This window comes from Somniosus microcephalus, chromosome 7 (assembly GCF_052327205.1).
Source record: "Somniosus microcephalus isolate GS21.2 chromosome 7, FLI_Smic_1.0, whole genome shotgun sequence".
Lineage (NCBI taxonomy): Eukaryota > Metazoa > Chordata > Chondrichthyes > Squaliformes > Somniosidae > Somniosus > Somniosus microcephalus.
The window spans coordinates 152,637,584-152,658,974 of record NC_140993.1 but is presented as its reverse complement, the minus strand read 5'-3'; the positions used below and the strand labels follow the sequence as shown (position 1 = coordinate 152,658,974).

The window sequence follows — 21,391 nt, the reverse complement described above, 5'->3', positions numbered from 1 at the left end:
AGGGGTTCCATTCGTTGAACGTGCAGTTGGTGTGTGACCACAGACAGCTGATACTAGCTGTCAATGCTTGCTTTCCAGGCAGCAGCCACGACGCCTTCATCCTGCGCCAGACTTCTGTGGCAGACCTTTTCAAAGCCCCGGCTCACCCAAGAGGCTGGCTTCTCGGGGACAAGGGCTATCCTTTGTGCACCTGGCTGATGACCCCGCTCCGTGCGCCCAGCACCCCTGCTGAAGAACGATACAATGACAGCCATCAAGCGACCAGGAACATCATTGAGCACACAATCGGCGTGCTAAAGCAACGGTTCTGCTGTCTGGACCATTCCGGGGGAGCCCTTCAGTACTTGCCTGAGCGAGTCTCCTATTTCGTTGTAGTGTGCTGCCTGCTGCATAACCTGGCTATCCTCAGGACTCAGCCACTGCCAGCAGACATTGGAGCACCACCAGAGGAGGAGGAGGAGGAGGAGGAGCACCAAGACGGGAGGGAGGCACAAAGTGCAAGGGCCGTCCGTCAGCGGCTTATTGCAAGTCGGTTCTAGGCCCCCTCTCAGGGAATGGCTTAAGCCATTGAAAGAACATGAATGGAACAGTTCCACAAACACTGAGCCGGTCAAGGCAACAAATAGTTCAAAGAGCAAACATGCACAATCTGAATAAAGACAATTATTTATTTAACAAACTGTGTGCCCCTCCCACATGACAAAGAAATACAGAGAAACCCCCAAAAAAAGTCAGACACATAACTGGCTCTCACAACCTGGAGACAATTAACAAAAGAGTTAACCAAAAATGACCATGATCCTCGGCCTTCACTAAAAAAATTAACAACATTTTGCCACACCTCCTACTTTTTGGCCTGCGAGGGTGATCTGCTTCGCTTGCGAGATTGGCCCCTTCCCACCCTGCAGCTCCTGCGCAATGGGACCCCAGTGGCTGCAGCAAGGCTGGGGGAAGGCTGCTGAGTGTCAGAATCTGAGACTGCAGATGCCCTTGAGGGACAGCCTGGACCAGCTCTGGGCCTGGAGGGCCCGGCTGCTGACTGCTCCAACTCTGCATGGGCGGCAGCAGTCTGTCCTTTGGGCGGTGGCAGCTGCAGTAGAGGAGTGACAGTGTTGGCAGCAGGAATGCTGCCATTCTGACAGAGGACAGGCACTCCCTGGTCGGACAACAAACTGGCACTCCCACAGGGCAGCACTGCAGCATGCGGAGCAATCTGCTGAAGCACAGACTGCTGGCCTTCTGCGGCGCGGTGAGGGCCCCGGCGATTCGTGCCCGATGCAGCGAGGGTGGCAGCAGTCAGTGCTCGTGTGGCCTTAATCTGTGTCTGCATCAGACCAGCCACTGACTGCATTGCACCACTAAGCACTTGCGTGGAAGCCGCCTGTGCTGCACCAAATTCCTGCAAACTCCTTGCCAGTGCTGCCCCGAAGCCCTGCAGACTCCTTGCCTGTGCTGCGCCGAAGTCCTGGACACTCCTTGCCAGTGACTCTATGGAGTCGGGCATCTTTGCCACTGCAGCCATGAGCTCAGTGTGCCTCTGCTCCGCAAGGATGCCCATTTCAGCGAGGAGCCACACCTCTTCTGCGCTCACTGTAGCAGGACTCGAGGCCAGACTCTCCCTCCGGGGAGCCTCCCTACACCCCCCCCCCCACGTTGCTGCAGCCCGCTGGGCCCTGGAGCTTCACCCTCCTCAGACCCTTCCCCCCTGCTCCCCTCCAGGGAAGACGTGTCCCCATTATGGCCATGGGCTGCCTCGGCTGAGGGTGGCACTGATGGTCCGGCTTCCTCTTCCTCCTCGCCTTCAGAATCACTCACAGTGGCAGCTGGAGGGCCCGCCTCCTCACCTGGCGAATCAGCATCTGAAAACAGGGAGGTACAAGAGTTGCTTTAGCGTGAGGACAGGGTGGCAGCGAGGGAGGCATGAGTGCTGCGATGCACTGTATTGGTTCGATAGTGGCAAAGAATGCTGGTGTCAGGCACAAGTGGAAGGAGAGAGGTCAAAAAGGTGATCACCTTACCATTGCTGTCCAGAACGGGGTCGGCATCTCCAGTGGTGACGGGGCCAATCACCCAGCCTGCCATAATCCACTCCACTCGCTGTTCCAGATCGCTGAGGTCTTTAAGGTGAGGCCGGCCTCCCCCGGTCCATTGCTGCTGCCTCCTATTGTGGGCCAGCTTGCCCTGCAAGAGAAAGGACGGGCTCTGAGTACAGTATGAAGCCCTGATCTTGGCTGCACTGCCTCCCATGGTGGAATAGCTCTTACAGTGTGAAGCCCTGATCTTGGCTGCACTGCCTCCCATGGTGCAATAGCCCTTACAGTGTGAAGCCCTGATCTTGGCTGCACTGCCTCCCATGGTGGAATATCCCTTACAGTGTGAAGCCCTGATCTTGGCTGCACTGCCTCCCATGGTGGAATAGCCCTTACAGTGTGAAGCCCTGATCTTGGCTGCACTGCCTCCCATGGTGTAATAGCCCTTACAGTGTGAAGCCCTGATCTTGGCTGCACTGCCTCCCATGGTGGAATAGCCCTTACAGTGTGAAGCCCTGATCTTGGCTGCACTGCCTCCCATGGTGGAATATCCCTTACAGTGTGAAGCCCTGATCTTGGCTGCACTGCCTCCCATGGTGGAATAGCCCTTACAGTGTGAAGCTCTGATCTTGGCTGCACTGCCTCCCATGGTGGAATAGCCCTTACAGTGTGAAGCCCTGATCTTGGCTGCACTGCCTCCCATGGTCGAATAGCCCTTACAGTGTGTAAAGTGGTGAATGTGCATGTGAGTTTCATGAAAGGCCCATAGGTGTTGGATCAGGGCTGGGCATTGGGGCTTTCAGGACCCTTTGGCCATAAAGTGAGGGATGAAGAGGATACTGAAAAGGGTACTCACCCTGACAACCCGAGTGAGGTCGTTGAACTTCTTCCTGCATTGCACAGGGGTCCTAGGTACCATGCTGCTGGAGCTCACTCTGTGTACCACCTCCCTCCAAGCTTTTCGATATTCATTGGGCAGCGGCCTCCTGCCACTGTCCGGAAACAGGATAGATCGCCTGCGCCAACCAGAACCTTCAGGGCCCTCTCACTGAACCGCTGCGCTCGCTCCCTGGCCCTCTCCATGGCCCTAGGCGTTAGAATGTGGCAGCAGTTCTGTCCAGGCCGAGAATCAGGGCTCCAATGTGCAGGGCGTGGCTGCAGTCCAAATCGACCCTCCCCCTTTAAGAGCTGACCGGCGCCAGCGTGTCTGCCTGCAATCGCTAACTAGCCGCACCTGCGCTGCGCCCGCCCTCGGTGGTAGCGCCTCGCTTCTCCGGCTTAGCATCTTAGGACAGTCGTGCAGCGCCTGCTTTAGCGCTCCCAGCACCTCTTGGGGCGAAGCAGGTCAATTTCGCTGAAGGTGGCGATAATTTGCGCCGGGCGCTAAATTTAGCGCCCGCTCGACTATAATGCCCCAAACGTGGCGATACTGAATTTCTAGGCGTTAGAATTTTATAAGTTTCAATGAGATCCCCTCTCATTCTTCTAAACTCTGGCGAATATAAGCCTAATCGACCCAATCTCTCTTCATACGTCATTCCTGCCATCCCAGGTATCAGTCTGGTGAATCTTTGCTGCACTCCCTCCACGGCAAGAACATCCTTCCTCAGTTAAGGCGACCAAAACTGCACACAATACTCAAGGTGTGGTCTCACCAAGGCCCTGTACAACTGCAGCAAGACATCCTTGCTCCTGTACTCGAATCCTCTCGCTATGAAGGCCAGCATACCATTTCACTTCTTAACCGCCTTCTGCACCTGCATGCTTACCTTCAGCGACTGGTGCACAAGGACACCCAGGTCTCGTTGCACTTCCCCTTTTCCCAATCTATTGCCGTTCAGATAATAAACTGCCTTCCTGTTCTTGCCACCAAAGTGGATAACCTCGCATTCATCCACACTATACTGCATCTGCCATGCCCAATCGCCCAACCTGTCCAAATCGTACTGGATTTTCTCTGCATCCTCCTCACAGCACACACGCCCACCCAGCTTTATGTCGTCTGCAAACTTGGAGATATTACATCTAGTTCCCTCGTCTAGATCATTAATATATATTGTGAATAACTGGGGTCCTAGCACCGATCCCTGCGGTACCCCACTAGTCACTGCCTTCCACTCGGAAAAAGACCTGTTTATTCCAACTCTTTGCTTCCTGTCTGCCAACCAGTTTTCTATCCAAGTCAGTACCTTACCCCCAATCCCATGTGCTTTAACTTTGCACGCTAGTCTCTTATCCGGGACCTTATCGAAAGCCTTCCGAAAGTCCAAATACACCACATCCACTGGTTCTCCCTTATCTATTCTACCAGTTACATCCTCAAAAAATTCCAGTAGATTAGTCAAGCATGATTTACCTTTTGTAAATCCATGTTGAGTTTGTCCGATCCTGTCACTGTTTTCCAAGTGTTCTGCTATTACATCTTTTATAACGGACTCTAGCATTTTCCCCACTACCGATGTCAGACTATAATTCCCTGTTTTTTCTCTACCACCTTTTTTAAATAGTGGGGTTACATTAGCTATCCTCCAATCCATGGGAACTGTTCCAGAATCTATAGAATTTTGGAAGATGACCAGCAATGCATCTACTATTTCTAGGGCCACTTCCTTAAGTTCCCTAGGATGTAGATTATCAGGCCCTGGGGATTTATCGGCCTTCATTCCCATCAATTTCCCTAACACCATTTCCCTACAAATACTGATTTCATTCAGTTGCTCCCTCTCATTAGACCCTATGTTCCCCGACCTCTTTGGGAGGTTATTTGTGTCCTCCTTTGTGAAGACAGAACCAAAGTATATATTTAATTGGTCGCCATGTCTTTGTGCCCTGTGATGAAATATGCCGTTCATCAGGCACTGTATTCTCTGTGTTCTCAGGCACTGTATTCTCTGTGTTTAGTTTAGTTTCAGTTTCATTTCCCCTCCGGTACTGTATTGTGTGTAGGGCTCCGCCCATACCTGGCCACTACTTAAGCAGGCTGCACTGTCTCACAGACAGTGCAGCAGATCTTTGGATGGGAGACACTTCTCCACTGTGTATTACTTTCTTAGTTAATAAAAGCCTTGCTTTGCTCCATTAACGTCGCGTCTCAGATTCACTGAGGCACATCAATTTTATTAACTAAGTTTTCAACGCAATGGATCAACTCTTGAAACCCGAACGTTTGGATTTGGACCAGCATGCTTCGGACGCATCGGCACGCTTCGGACACTGGTCTAAGTGTATGGAATTCTTCCTGGACAATTCCGTAGCCGTCACAGGCGCTACGGACGCCGAAAGTATGAAACTCCGAATCCTGCGGAATTGGGTAAGCCACCGAGTTTACCCCCTCATCCAAGACGCCGACACGTACCCGGCCGCCTGCGACATCCTAAAGGCGCATTACCAGCAGCCTACGAATGAGGTGTACGCTAGGCATCTGCTCGCTACTCGCGCACAGCGACCTGGGGAATCACTGGATGAGTTCCTAGTCACCCTGAAAACGCTTGGCAAAGACTGCAAGTGCCAAGATGAAAAAGCCGCAGTGTACACTGACAAGCTTGTTCATGATGCCTTTATCACAGGCCTCAGCTCCACTTACATCCGGCAGAGACTACTGGAAAAAACGGGATTGGACCTGAAACAGGATGTGGACACAGCGCGATCCCTGGATGTGGCCCAGAGAAACTCGGACGCCTACTCTTCAGCCCGCGCCGCCCACGCCGCCACGTGTGCACCAAGGGTGCCGCCATCTTGGAAGGCATCTTCCCCGCCCAGCAGCCCGACACCGTCGGGGCCCCGCTCTCCCCCCAGAAGCCCTACGACAGCCGCGACGCCCCAACTGCTACTTCTGCGGGCAGCCGAAGCACACCAGAAACCTGTGCCCGGCGAAAGGCACCACCTGCTTTAAGTGCGGTAAGAAGGGGCACTTTGGGAAGGTGTGCAGAGGGAACCCCGCTGGAAAACCCGCCACCGCCGCGTGTGCGCCGTGGGAGCGGCCATCTTGGACGCCATCTTGCCCGACCTCGTGGGGTCCGCCATCTTGTGAGCAGACAGCGTGGACGCCATCTTGTCTCGATTAGGGCCCTACAGTGGCATCGGTCACAGTGGACCAGACCAGACCGCACCCGCTATCCAAATCAATGGTGGACATCGAGGTAAACGGGTGCGGGGTTAAATGTTTAATTGACAGTGGAAGCACGGAGAGTTTTATCCACCCTGAACTAGCACAACAACTCTCTCTAACGGTGGTCCCTGCTCGGGGCACCATCTCTATGGCTGATAAAACCCAGACATCGACCGTTATGGGTTACTGCGCGGTACAATTGTCCGTTAACGGAACTGTATACGATCATTTTAAATTGTTAATCATGAAGAATCTATGTGCGAGTGTGATCTTGGGCCTGGATTTCCAGTGCCACCACCAAAGCATCACGCTCAATTACGGTGGGTCCCAGCCGCCCCTCACAGTGTGCGGTCTGGCTACCCTGAAGGTAAAGCCGCCTCCGCTATTCGCGAACCTTACTCCCAACTGCCGGCCAATAGCGACCAAAAGCAGGAGGTACAGCTGGGAGGACAGGCGGTTTATCGCGACCGAGGTAGACAGGCTCCTGAAGGAGCGCATTATCGAACGCAGCAACAGCCCGTGGCGCGCCCAAGTGGTGGTGGTGAGGGGTAGCGAGAAGAAGCGGATGGTGATAGATTATAGCCAGACGGTTAATCTATACACCCAGCCAGACGCCTACTCGCTACCCCGCATATCCGAGATGGTGAACCAAATCGCCCAATACCGGGTGTTCTCCACCATCGACCTCAAGTCAGCGTACCACCAGCTCCCTATCAGACCAGAGGACTGCCCGTACACCGCCTTCGAGGCGAACGGACGCCTCTACCAATTCCTCAGAGTCCCCTTTGGGGTGACGAATGGGGTCTCGGTCTTCCAGAGGGAGATGGACCGCATGGTCGATGACCACCACTTGCAGGCAACGACAACGTCACCATCTGCGGTCACAACCAGCAGGATCACGACTCGAACCTCGAGAGGTTCCTGAAAACCGCACAAAAACTCAACCTCACTTACAACGAGGACAAGTGCGTTTTCAACACCACGCGCCTCTGCATACTAGGCTGCGTGGTGGAGAATGGGGAAATCGGACCAGACCCCGACCGATTGCACCCCCTACGGGAGCTGCCCCTGCCCAACACTCCCAAAGCCCTGAAAAGGTGCCTGGGGTTATTTTCTTACTATTCCCAATAGGTCCCCAACTACTCCGACAAAGCCCGCCCCCTCTTGAAAGCATCCTCTTTTCCGCTCTCTGCTGAGGCCCACGCCGCCTTCAAAAGCATTAAGCAGGATATTGAGCGGGCCACGCTACAGGCAGTGGACGAGAACACTCTATTTCAAGTGGAAAGTGGTGCGTCTGACTTTGCCTTGGCGGCCACCCTCAACCAGGCGGGGCGGCCCGTAGCTTTCTTCTCGAGGACCCTCCAAGGGCCCGAGATCAGACACTCCTCCGTGGAAAAGGAGGCCCAAGCCATCGTGGAGGCAGTGCGCCACTGGCGCCACTACCTAGCCGGCAAACGCTTCACCCTACTTACCGACCAGCGGTCGGTAGCGTTTATGTTTAATAATAAACAGAAGGGGAAGATTAAAAATGATAAGATTCTCAGGTGGCGGATCGAGCTCTCCACCTTCGAGTACGACATCATTTACCGGCCAGGGGCCCTTAACGAATTCCTCGACGCCCTCTCACGAGGGATGTGTGCCAGCGCCACCGGGGATCGGCTACAGACCCTCCACAACGACCTCTGCCACCCAGGGGTCACGCGGCTGTTCCACTTCATAAAGTCTCGCAACTTACCCTACTCGATTGAGGAAGTTCGGTCTCTGACCAGGAACTGCCGCACTTGCGCTGAGTGCAAGCCTCGGTTCTACCGCCCAGATAGAGCCCACTTAATCAAAGCTACACGGCCCTTTGAGCAGCTCAGCTTAGATTTCAAGGGCCCCCTCCCGTCAGTCGACCGCAATGTTTACTTCCTGAACATTGTGGACGAATACTCCCGTTTCCCATTCGCCTTCCCCTGCCCAGACATGACCAGCGCCACGGTCATTAAATGCCTCAACAGCCTGTTCTGCCTGTTCGGTATGCCAAGCTACATCCACACGGATAGGGGGGCGTCCTTCATGAGTGAAGAGCTACGCCAGTATATGCTGTCCAGGGGGATCGCCACGAGCCGTACCACCAGCTACAACCCCCAGGGTAACGGCCAGGTGGAGCGAGAGAACAGGACAGTATGGAAAGCAGTCACTCTAGCTCTAAGGACCAAGGGCCTCCCTATCTCCCGCTGGCAGGAAGTCCTCCCAGATGTGCTCCATTCGATACGGTCGCTATTGTGTACTGCCACTAATGCCACGCCTCATGAACGAATGTTTGTCTTTCCCCGGAAATCCACCTCAGGCGTATCCATGCCGTCATGGCTCTCCACCCTAGGTCCGGTATTTGTACGAAGGCATGTGAGGGGCCACAAGACGGACCCTCTCGTGGAGTCAGTGCACCTACTCCACGCCAACCCCCAATACGCGTATGTCCGGCACGCCGACGGAAGGGAGGACACCGTGTCCATAAAAGACGTCGCCCCAGCCGGTAACGACAACAACCACGACAACAACAGCAACAGCGATCACAGCAACTCTTACCCACCCACTACTCTTTCATCACCCCCGGAAGAACATCGACCAACGGTGCCCCCACCAACTACCCCTTCAACAACCCTGGCGGCACCCCCGGCAGAGACCCAAGAGGCCACCGGGGACACCAAGCCGACACCCGTGACACCACGTCGGTCACAGAGGACTATCAAACCCCCGAACAGATTAATCTATAGAATGGGTGAATGTGATGAAATATGCCGTTCATCAGGCACTGTATTCTCTGTGTTCTCAGGCACTGTATTCTCTGTGTTTAGTTTAGTTTCAGTTTCATTTCCCCTCCGGTACTGTATTGTGTGTAGGGCTCCGCCCATACCTGGCCACTACTTAAGCAGGCTGCACTGTCTCACAGACAGTGCAGCAGATCTTTGGATGGGAGACACTTCTCCACTGTGTATTACTTTCTTAGTTAATAAAAGCCTTGCTTTGCTCCGTTAACGTCGAGTCTCGGATTCATTGATGCACATCATGCCCCATTATAAATTCCCCTGATTCTGACTGCAAGGGACCTATGCTTGACTTTACCAATCTTTTTCTCTTCACATATCTATAGAAGCTTTTACAGTCAGTTTTATGTTCCCTGAAAGCTTACTCTCATACTCTATTTTCCCCCTCTTAATTAATCCCTTTGCTGAATCCTAAACTGTTCCCAATCCTCAGGTCTGCTGCTTTTTCTGGCCAATTTATATGTCCTCTCCTTGGATCTTATGCTATCCCTAATTTCGCTTGTTAGTCAATGTTGAGTCACCTTTGTTGTTTTATTTTTATGCCAAACAGGGATGAACAAATTCTGTAGTTCATCCATGCGATCTTTAAATGTTTGCCATTGCCTATTCACCGTCAACCCTTTAAGCAACATTCCCCAATCCATCTTAGCCAACACGCGCCTCATACCATTGAAGTTTCCTTTATTAAATTCAGTACCCAAGTCTCTGAATCAACTACTTCACTCTCCATCTTAATGAAGATTCCCATCATATTATGATCGCTCCTCCCCAAGGGGCCTCGCACAACAAGATTGCTAATTAATCCTTTCTCATTACATAATACGCAGTCTAAGATGGCCTGATCTCTAGTTGGTTCCTCGACATATTGGTCCAGGAAACCATCCCGTATACACTCTAGGAATTCCTCTTCCACAGTATTGTTACTAATTTGGTTAGACCAATCTACAGGAAACTCTCGTTTAAATGGCACCTAAATATCTGCAATTCTCTATTAACCGGCAAAATTCTCACTCCGAAAACAACACCTCAATAACCGGCAATGTTGCCGAGTCCGAGTCCGAGTCTCCTGCGGTGGTCGAGTTAGTCAATGGGGGTAGTTCTCCAAACTGCCACTACTCGGCTTCTTGGCACTGTCGGAAGTCGGAACACCTCAATAACAGGAGTCTGACTCTCCCGTGCTGCCGGTAGTCTCTTCTGATCCGCCATTTTACAGGGGTATTGTATGTCTCCCACGCTGCTGGTAGTCATTGCATTGCATTACCCTCAACTGGCAGTACTGTACTTAATCAAGCATCTTCCACCATCCATTTAATACAACATTCTGTAGGTGAGTACCCAATTACTGTATACTGCACATTTCTTGATTTTTTTTATTTTTCTTTGTTAAAAATAGCCTCGGTAGATAACCCTCTCCGTCATCCGGAATTTTTGATCAACCGGCAACACGCCAGTCCCGTCGGTGCCGGATACCAAAGAGTTTCCTGTATATGTAGATTAAAGTCACCCATGATAACTGCTGTGCCCTTATTGCACGCATCTCTAATTTCCCATTTAATTACATCCCCAACCTCAGCATTACTGTTTGGAGGTCTGTATACAACTCCCACTAATGTTTTCTGCACCTTGGTATTTCTCAGCTCTACCCATACAGATTCCACATCATCAGAGCTAATATCCTTCCTTACTATTGTGTTAATCTCCTCTTTAACCAGCAATGCTACCCCACCGCCTTTTCCTTTCTGCCTGTCCTTCCTGAATATTGAATACCCCTGGATGTTGAATTCCCAGCCTTGGTCACCCTGGAGCCATGTCTCTGTAATCCCAATTATATCATACCCTCTTGGAGGCAGGATGGAAACGGGGTCAGGAAACACGTATTTGGAAAAATTGCTCGGAGGCCGGATGAAGGTGGGATCGGGCCCGCCCACCAACTTTTGCGATTTTACCACGCCTCCAATCCCGCCTCCTCGGGCCTGGCAAAATCGAGCCCATAGAGTCATAGGGCTGGATTTTGTCAATGGGGAGCTTTTGGAGGCGAGACTCCCACTTTTTGGGTTGTAGTCCCGCCTCCATCGACTTGTGGCCAACCCACGCTATTTTCCCTTGATTGACCTTGTGGGCCTAGCAGGCCAATTAAGGGAAAGCCAGTTACAGCTGAAGTCAGCGAGTGCCGTTTCACCTGTCAAGAGCTTTTGACAGATGAAATGTCATCGTTTGACAGCTCTGTGAAGCTGTCAAACACTGACAATCTGTCTTCTAAGTTGTGTCTTTACTCAAGACTCAATTAGAAAACCTTCCTGACCAGAAAGCAGAATGCTGCAGCTTTTGACAGTTCAGCGGCCATTCTGCTTTCTGTGCCGGTGAGCTGAGGGACTCCCAAGACCTGAAGGGAGGAAGCCTGCAGGAAGAAGTAAAGGTAAGTATAACTTATTAAAACACTTTACACACACCTCACACACTTACCTCTGCACACATGCACCCATTACTCACCTGCACACCGGACATCTCGGCCCCTCTGACCCCCGCAGACCGAAGCCCCGCCTCACTGACCCTGGCGAGGTTCGGAGCTGTCGGGAAGTCCACACTTCAGGGCTCAAAATAGGGATTAGCAAAAAAACTGCCTATTAACTACCTGTTAACAGGCAGTTAATTGGCATTAATCCTCTTCCCGCCTCGGGGAGGCGGGAACCGGCGCGGCTCGGCTACCCGCCTCCTGGCAAGAAGGCATGTAGGCAGGTTGAGCACCCGCCCCCAAATTCTCCCATTTTCCCGGCAGTCCTGCCTCCAAACCCGCCTCCCCAGGGCTGGCAATTTCCAGCCCATAGAGTTATACAGCACAGAAAGAGGCCCTTCGGCCCATCGTGTCCGTGCCGGCCATCAAGCCCTGTCTATTCTAATCCCATTTTCCAGCACTTGGTCCGTAGCCTTGTATGCTATGGCGTTTCAAGTGCTCATCTAAATGTTTTTGAATGTTGTGAGGGTTCCTGCCTCTACCACCCTTTCAGGCAGTGATTTCCAGATTCCATCCACCCTCTGGGTGAAAAGGTTTTTCCACAAATCCCCTCTAAACCTCCTGCCCCTTACCTTGAAACTATGCCCCCTGATTACTGACCCCTCTACTAAGGGGAAAAGTTCCCTTCTATCTACCCTATCTATGCCCCTCATAATTTTGTACACCTCAATCAGGTCCCCCCTCAGCCTTCTCTGCTCTAAGGAAAACAACCCCAGCCTGTCCAGTCTCTCTTCGTAGCTGAAGCGCTCCAGCCCAGGTAACATCCTGGTGAATCTCCTCTGCACCCTCTCCAATGCAATCACATCCCTCCTATAGGGTGGTGACCAGAACTGCACACAGTAGTCCAGCTGTGGCGTAACTAGCGTTTTGTACAGCTCCATCATAACCTCCCTACTCTTATATTCTATGCCTCGGCTAATGAAGGCAAATATCCCATATGCCCTTTTAACCACCTTATTATCTACCTGTCCTGCTGCCTTCGGGGATCTATGTACATGCACACCAAGGTCCCTCTGATCCTCTGTCCTTCCTAGGGTCCTACCATTCATTGTGTATTCCCTTGCCTTGTTAGTCCTCCCAAAATGCATCACCTCACACTTTTCAGGGTTAAATTCCATTTGCCACTGTTCTGCCCATCTAACAATCCCGTCTATATCTTCCTGTAGCCTGAGGCTTCCCTCCTCGCTATTTACCACTCCACCAATTTTCATTTCATCTGCGAACTTACTGATCATACCTCCTACATTCATATCTAAATCATTAATGTACACTACAAACAGCAAAGGACCCAGCACCGATCCCTGTGGTACACCACTGGACACAGGCTTCCAGTCACAAAAACAACCTTCGACCATCACCCTCTGCCTCCTGCCACTAAGCCAATTTTGGATCCAATGTGCCAAATTGCCCTGGATCCCATGGGCTCTTACCTTCTTGACCAGTTTCCCATGTGGGACTTTGTCAAAAGCCTTACTGAAATCTACGTAGACTACATCAACTGCACTACCCTCATCCACACACCTAGCCACCCCTTCGAAAAATTCAATCAAATTGGTCAGATATGATCTCCCCCTGACAAAGCTATGCTGACTATCCCTAATTAATCTCTGCCTCTCCAAGTGGAGACTAATTCTGTCCCTCAGAATTTTTTCCAGTAATTTCCCTACCACTGTTAGGCTCACTGGCCTGTAATTCCCTGGTTTATCCCTACTACCCTTCTTGAACAATGGTACTACGTTAGCTGTTCTTCAGTCCTCTGGCACCTCCCCTGTGGCCAGAGAGGTTCTGAAAATTTGTGTCAGAGCCCCTGCAATCTCCTCCCTTGCCTCACACAGCAGCCTGGGATACATCCCGTCAGGGCCTGGGGATTTATCCACTTTTAAGCCCGCTAAAACCACTAGTACCTCCTCCCTCTCAATACTAATTTGTTCAAGTATATTACAATCCCGCTGCCTGATTTCTATGCCTACATCATCCTTCTCCATCGTGAACATAGATGCAAAATATTCATTTAAAACCTCACCTACATCTTCCGGCTCTACACACAGATTGCCACTTTGGTCCCTAATGGGGCCTACTCTTTCCCTGGTTATCCTCTTGCCCTTAATATACTTATAAAACACCTTGGGATTTTCCTTTATTTTGCCCGCCAGTGTTCTTCCATGCCCCCTCTTCACTCTCCTAATTTCTTTTTTAAGTACCCCCCTGCACTTTCTATACTCCTCCAGGGCTTCCACTGTTTTTAGTCCTTTGTATCTGCAAAAGCCTCCCTGCAGCACTGGTGATGTAACTCCAAAGTTGGGTCCCCTCTGACTCTGGAGTGTATGGATTGAAACTCCAGTCTGGTGTCCAGCCAAGTTTAAAAAGTGCTGAGAGATTCCATTTACCTGGGCATATTATAAACTGAAAATGCTTTGAGAGTTTGGAGCTCCTGCCCACTCTCAAAACAATTCAACTTTAATTTCTGGCAGCGAGGCATGCAGATACGTGTAACCATGCCAGTACACAGCGCTCATGCCAGCACGAATGCTGATTTGTAGTCATGCATAGTCCACAGTAGAACTCCGATGCTCCCAGTGCAACGATCAATCCCAGACCATTAATGTAGTAAAACTGCAGTCCGTGTCTCACTCCATGAAAGTGAACAGAATTTCAGACAGATTAACTTTGCAAGAGACTTTCTGGGAGTTTGGGACATATTACCTCATTGGGAACACATCAGCTATAGTTTCAATATCATTTGTTTCGGTGACCAACCAACATGAGTGCCATTTTGATATTATCACTATTATTCAGAGTGTGCCATGCATTGCACAATTTTAGCGAAAGCACACGTTTGTACCCATATTGCAGAAAGTCTTCAGGCTTCTGTGGGATACATTGGGCCACAGCCCCACGGGGGAGGGCCTTTTACAGATGGCAGCGCAGATCCGAGACCAGTGGAGAGCGGAGAGTGCAGCAGCAGGGAGAGTGCAGCAGCGAGGAGGACGCAGGCCCGTCCCCCCCCCCCAGTCCAGGCCCAGCCCCCACTGATGGGGTGACTGATGGATGATACCTGTTAACCAGTTATTCACTACCTTTTAACTAATTCATGCAAAACTGATTTGTGTTTGCTAATTAGTATTTTAATTATCTCAAATGTATTTATTTAACACTGATTATTTATACTAACTCATAATTAGTTAACAGATGTATTCACTAACTTAACACCCTCTGCTCATTATGCAATTGGTGAACAATTTAATTGCGCTCATTACTGTACTAATTATACAGCTATTAATTTAAAAACTGCTGAGCGGCCTGCACAGAACCTCCAGACTGCTGCATGGCTGTGCAGCTTAACAGGAACATTGGTGTGCAGCCCTCAACAGCTCACCAAAGCTTGTTAAGTGGCCTTCTAGCCCAAATAATTGCTCATCCCTGGTCTGTAGCATGCTGTTTCTGCTGTTTAGCATGTATGTAGATATCAGTTTGCTGTGGGGATAAAATCTCAATGGACTCAAGCTGATATGGCAACTTTTGTTATAGTTTACAAAAGAAAAAAGCAAGACTCTTTAAGAGTAACAGGAAATCAATGGCTAAAAAGAATTCAAGAACATTAGAACAACACTGTAATAACCAGTGTGGTCAGAGCCTGATTTACATGTAGGCTGAAGAAAGCAGTTTTCTAATTCATGTTGAGCATCAGATTAATTAGTTCTGACAAAAGGTCATCAACCTGAAACATTAACTCTTGTTTCTCTCTCCACAGATACTGCCTCACCTGCTGAGTATTTCTAGCATTTTCTGTTTTTATTGCAGATTTCTAGCATCCACAGTATTTTGCTTTTGTATCAGATTAATTAGAATCTATTTGAAATAAATAATTTTCCACAGATATCTCACATGACCCTCATTTGACACTACTAGTTCACCAGTATTTGTATACAGTACTAACATCTATTTATATAAAATGTATTACTATTTTGGGGCGCTACCATTTATACATTTCTTGAAAGTATGAAATTCTTTTTTGATGCTTCTTCTTGTCCCGTACGTGTTCTCTCCGTGTTTTCACGGTTATCAGTCACTTCTTGAAAAAATGTTTAAATACTTCTTGGGCAATTGAAACAAATGCAAATAAAAATCCACTTTATGTTTTGATTGAACTTTTCTAGACTTTAAATTAAATTTTAAATGTTGCCTAGGTCTATCTTAAACTTTCCTACTTAGGTATTTTCTCATTAGGGCAGGGAGCTGGAAGCTCTCAGTAAGCTAGCATTAGTGTTCTATATTCATTGGTCACAACATGCACACATCAGTCAGTTTTAATGGTTTGTTTTCTCGGCATCCTGTGCATTTCTGTTGGTCAACAATTTTATTTCTCCCCAGTTCCTTTTGGACCATTAAGGTCAAATATTGACATTTTAATTTATGTATTTCTTTCATCATGGGTGATAAGTCCCACTCACCACATGTAAAGTCTTGTCCTGAGAGACAATGGGCTGGATTTTCATTCAGCAGTCGGGAAGGAGGCAGGACTACAACTTTCGGGTTTTAGTCCCGCCTCCATTGATGTCCGGCCAATCCACGCGATTTTCCCTTGATTGACCTTGTTGAGCCCGCCCAGCAGGCTCAGCAGGCCAATTAAGGGCCACCCGGCAACAGGTGACGTCACAGACTGAAATTTCATCTGTCAAGACATCTTGACAGATGAAATATTAGTGTTTCACAGCTGCTTGAAGCTGTCAAACACAGACAGTCTGACTTCTAACCTGAGTCCTTCTATGCAGACTCAGATAGAAATCTCATCGGCACTGAAAGCTGAAGGCTGTCACTTTTGACAGTTTGCAGCCATTTTGCTTTCAGTGCCGGCTGAATGATGGACTCCCGATGCCTAGAGGAAGAAAGGCTGTTAAGGTAAGTACAGGTAATTTAAACTTCTTTACACACTTTAGACACACCGAACACACTTACCTTTGCACTCATGCACCCATCACTCACCTGAACACCGACATCGCGACCCCTCCAAGTCCTTCAACCCGACGGCCCGCCTGCTCTAACCTGGCATGCTTTGGAGCCATCGGGAATCCCACACGACACCCCTCAAAATAGGGATAAGGCTAAAAACTGTCTGTTAACTACCTGTTAATAGGCAGTTAATTGGCACTAAGCCCTTCCCGCCTCGGGTCGGCGGGTCCCAGTGCGGGGCGGGTACCCGCCTCCTTTGAAACTTACGTGGAGGCGGGTTTTGGGCGGGATGGTGTCGGGACCCCCGAATTCAGGATTTTAGCCCCCCCGCACGCCTAAAAGCCCGCCTCACGGCACACTGAAACTTTAGGCCAATGTGATTTTGTAAGATCAGAGTACAACAAATGACTGCATAATGCAATTTTACAATTTGATAGATTTGATAAAATTAAGGACTTTTCATTTTATGTAGTATCACACACCAGGGCCTAGAAATTAGGTTTGCCTCCGCCAGGGCTTTTGCGCCCGAAATTTTGCGCCCGCGATAATTGCCGCTGCGCCCGCCAAAAATTCAGCTGCCCCGCGCCCAGACGGCTGCGGGCGCTAATGGAGGGTTTCAGCGCCTCGTTATGGGCGCTGAATGCAGGTTTGCGGCGCTAATCCCCCGCTGCGGCACCCGATGCGGTGCGGCAGGCTGGGGTACTGCAGGCCTCCTCCTTCTGTTAAGGAGGAGCTGCCTGCAGCCGACCGCTGACCGGTCGATTCGCCCGACAAATGAGCCCGGCACCTCAGAGAAGTGCCGGGCTCGCGGGCCACACACATCAGTGTCGCGGGGGGGTGGTGGAGGAGTCCGGGGAGGGAGGTGCGGGCAGGCGGCCGCCGGGAAAGCGGCCGGCCGCCGCTCCACCTTAATGCGCCGGCGCTACGTGCTGCAACATCCCGTTGAACAATCGTTGGTTGCGGCTGCCACGGGCGAGGCGGCCGCAACTGAATTTGGGCGTCCGGCCGCGTTACCACGGCAACCGGGACGCTGCGCACACCGATGACGTCATCGGCGCCGGCGCAGCGCTACCGGCTAACGCCGATGGTAGGGCCCAACGCAATTTCGATCACGGCTATAATTCCGGCGCAAGGCCCTCTAACGCCTCTAATTGGGCGCTAACCCCACCGAATTTCTAGGCCCAGATGTTTAAAATACAAGTTATAGACTTTCGAGTGTTCCTTCCTATTTTTTTGCTAATATAACACAGCTGTTAATAATATAAGAGTTACACATGGAACAAATCTCTGGGCATGACAGTGAAACTAAAAAGCAGAACGTAGCTGTACAAAAACATCCCAACAGCAGAAGAAACTGATTTTTTTTCTTGATTTTTTTAATGTAAAAACCAATAGGATCTACAAATAGCTGTGTGCTTTTTTCCTTTAGGTCTATTCTGAGCTGACGCACTTCTTCCTAAATAATGTTAATTACCTGTGAGCTTTTTCTCAACAGTTGTCTTCCGTGTATTTCCGGCATTTGTTATTGCAGCACTTGTCTGGGAGTTTGCTCTCATCTATTCCATGACAAACCCAACTTAACTATAGTGCTTTGTGGGGCTGACCCCATCTCTTGCCTCTCAGCTCTTGCCATCAAATCGTTAGATTTCTGTAGATATTTGAATACGGTCCTAGTATCTGCAGTATGCCAAGGGGGAAGATAAAAATGTCGCTTGCAACCAGACTTGTAGAAGAGGAAGGGTTAACTCTGGATTACTATATAGCAATCAGAACATGTAGAAAACTATGCATACAACAGATATATGCTCATCAAAATTGTTTATAAGTTCTGAAATAAATATAAACTATTATTTTTGTATAGTTGAGTTATGCTATACATTTTATAATGATGTGAAACACTTTCAACCTAGTACTGACCCAAACTGTGTAGTGTAATTCAGGTGTGAATTCACCCAAATTGAAATCACGTAAGTGGCATGAGACCATTTTGAGCACGTAGTCTCACTTTGTTTTGCCTTTGCACTTGTTATGGTGCATTAAACTATCTGTAAAATTTTAATGTTAACTTAACAAGTTTAAAAGCCAACAGAACATCTTCAATATTGCACAAGAATTCCTCAATGAGCACTAAAAGTATTTAACATTATATATTGTAATAACAAAAAGAAGTAGACAGAATTATTTTACTGATTACAGTATAAGATTCACTTACATAAACGACATTATGTGTGCTAATTTTTTTTAATCAACAAAGAGGATTTATTTTTTCCACAAAATGGAGCAGAGATGCTTTGCTATCAGATGGGCCACAGAGGTCTTAGTTGAGCAAATGCAGCAGAGAACATTGCCTTCTTTTGTACCACAGGGCAGAGGAAAGGAGCATAGAATGCACTGTGGGAGGTGGCACAGCATGTCAATGCAGAGAACACTGCCCAAAGGAGCTGGCTGCAAGTGAGAAATGTGTCTGAATTCCACATCATATCAGCCAAGGCTCAAAAAAGGGCAAGATTTGATACTAAATATTCCTGGATATAGGGTGTTCAGGAAAGATAAGGAAGGAAAGAAAGGAGGTGGTGTGGCAGTATTGGTCAAGGAGAATGTTACAGTGCTTGAGAGAGAGGATGTCCTGGAGGGGTCAAGGACAGAATCTATATGGCTAGAATTAAGAAATAATAGGTGCCATTACACTACTAGGTGTATTCTATAGACCACCAAATAGTGGGAAAGATATGGAGGAGCAAATTTGCAAGGAAATTACAGAGAGATGCAAGAACTTTAGAGTAGTAATAATGGGGGACTTCAATTATCCTAATATAGACTGGGATAGTAATAGTGTAAAGAGCAGGGATGGGGAAGAATTTCTGAAGTGTGTTCAGGAGAACTTTCTTGATCAGTATGTTTCCGGCCCAACGAAGAAGGAGGCATTACTGGATCTGGTTCTGGGGAATGAAGTAAGTCAAGTGGAACAAGTGTCAATAGAAGAACACTTAGGGAACAGTGATCATAGTATCATAAGGTTTAGATTAGCTATGGAAAAGGACAGGTAGCAATCGAGAGTAAAAATGCTTAATTGGAGGAAGGCAAATTTCAGTGGGATGAGAACAGATCTGGCCTGGGTAAATTGGAATCAAAGATTGGCAGGCAAAACTGTAGTGGAACAATTGGCTGCCTTTAAAGAGGTAATATTTCGGCTACTGTCGAGGTACATTCCCACTAGGGGGAAAGGCAGGGCAACTAAAGTCAGAGCTCCCTGGATGACGAAAGAGATAGAGAGTAAGATGAAGCAGATAAAGAGCGCGTAGGACAGATGTCAAGTCGAGAATACATCTGAGAATCAGGCTAAATATAAAAAGTTCAGAGGAGCAGTGAAAAAGAAAATAAGAAGGGCAAAGAGAGGGTATGAGAATAGAATGGCAGCTAACATAAAAGGTAATACAAAAGTCTTCTATAGGCATATAAATAGTAAACGGGTAGTAAGAGTGGGGTGGTGGGCTGATTAGGGACCAAAATGGAGACCTACGCATGGAGACAGAGGGCATGGCTGAGGTACTAAATGAGTACTTTGCATCTATCTTCACCAAGGAAGAGGATGCTGCCATAGACATAGTAAAGGAGGTGGTAGAGGAGATACTGGATGGGATAAAAATTGATAAAGAGGAGGTTCTAGAAAGGCTGGCTGTACTTAAAGTAGATAAGTCACCAGGACCGGATGGGATGCACCCTAGGATGCTGAGGGAAGTGAAGGGAGAAATCGCGGAGATACTGGTCATAATCTTCTAATCCTCCTTAGAAACGGGGGTGGTGCCAGAGGGTTGGATAATTGCAAATGTTGCACCCTTGTTCAAAAAAGGTTGTAAAGATAAACCCACCAACTACAGGCCGGGCAGGTTAACCTCAGTAGTGGGGAAGCTTTTAGAAACAATAATCAGGGACCAAATTAACAGTCACTTGGACAAGTGTAGATTAATTACACAAAGCCAGCACGGACTGTTAAAGGCAAATTATGTTTAACCAACTTGATCGAGTTTTTTGAAGAGGTAACAGAGAGGGTTGACGAGGGCAATGCGGTTGACGTGGTGTACATGGATATCCAAAAGGCGTTGGAAAAAGTGCCAGCAAAGTTGAAGCCCATGGAATAAAGGGGACAGTGGCAGCATGGATACAAAATTGGCTAAGTGACAGGAAACAGAGAGTAGAGGTGAACAGTTGTTTTTCGGACTGGAGGAAGGTATACAGTGGTGTTCCCCAGGGGGTCAGCACTAGGACCACTGCTTTTCTTGATATATATTAATGACTCGGTTGTGGGTGTACAGGGCACAATTTCAAAATGTGCAGATGGCACAAAACTTGGAGGTATAGTGAACAGTGAGGAGGATAGTGATGGACTTCAAGAGGACATAGACAGGCTGGTGGAATGCGCAGACACATGGCAGATGAAATTTAATGCAGAAAAGTGTGAAGTGATACATTTTGGTAGAAAGAATGAGGAGAGGAAATATAGGCCTAGAATTTCAGTATAGCCACTTTTGGGGCGGTAAAGTCGGGCGGCCGCTAAAGTTTGCGCCCGGCGCAAAGTCGCTCCCCGTTCGCCGATATTCAGTCGCATCGCCCCAAGAGGTTGCTGCTGCGCAAAAACAGGCGATGCACGACTATCTTTAGGCGCTAAGCCGGCGGTGCTGAGCGATACCCCCAAGGCCGGGCGCAGCGCAGGTGCGGCGAGTTCTTGATTGACGGCAGACACTCTGGCGCCGGTCATCTCTTAAAGGGGGAGGGTGTATTTGTTTGCCTGCCACGCCCTGCACACTGAAGCCCTCAACCTAGGCCTGACCACTTCAGCTTCACCTGTACAACGCCCAGGACTATGGAGAAGGCCAGGGAGAGAGCGCAGCGCTTCAGTGATGGTGACCTGAGGCTGCTGGTTGGCGCAGTGGAGTGCAGGCGCCATGTTTTGTACCCAGAAGGGGGCAAAAGGCCGCTGCCC

The 21,391-nt window shown here is 49.2% G+C and overlaps 1 protein-coding gene across 7 annotated transcripts in view; it reads right to left on the bottom strand.

Moving 5' to 3' along the window:
• Positions 1 to 21,391, bottom strand: part of prex2 (phosphatidylinositol-3,4,5-trisphosphate-dependent Rac exchange factor 2) — a 943,088-nt gene that overhangs the window by 769,232 nt on the left and 152,465 nt on the right. The gene's annotated exons all lie outside the window — the stretch shown is intronic.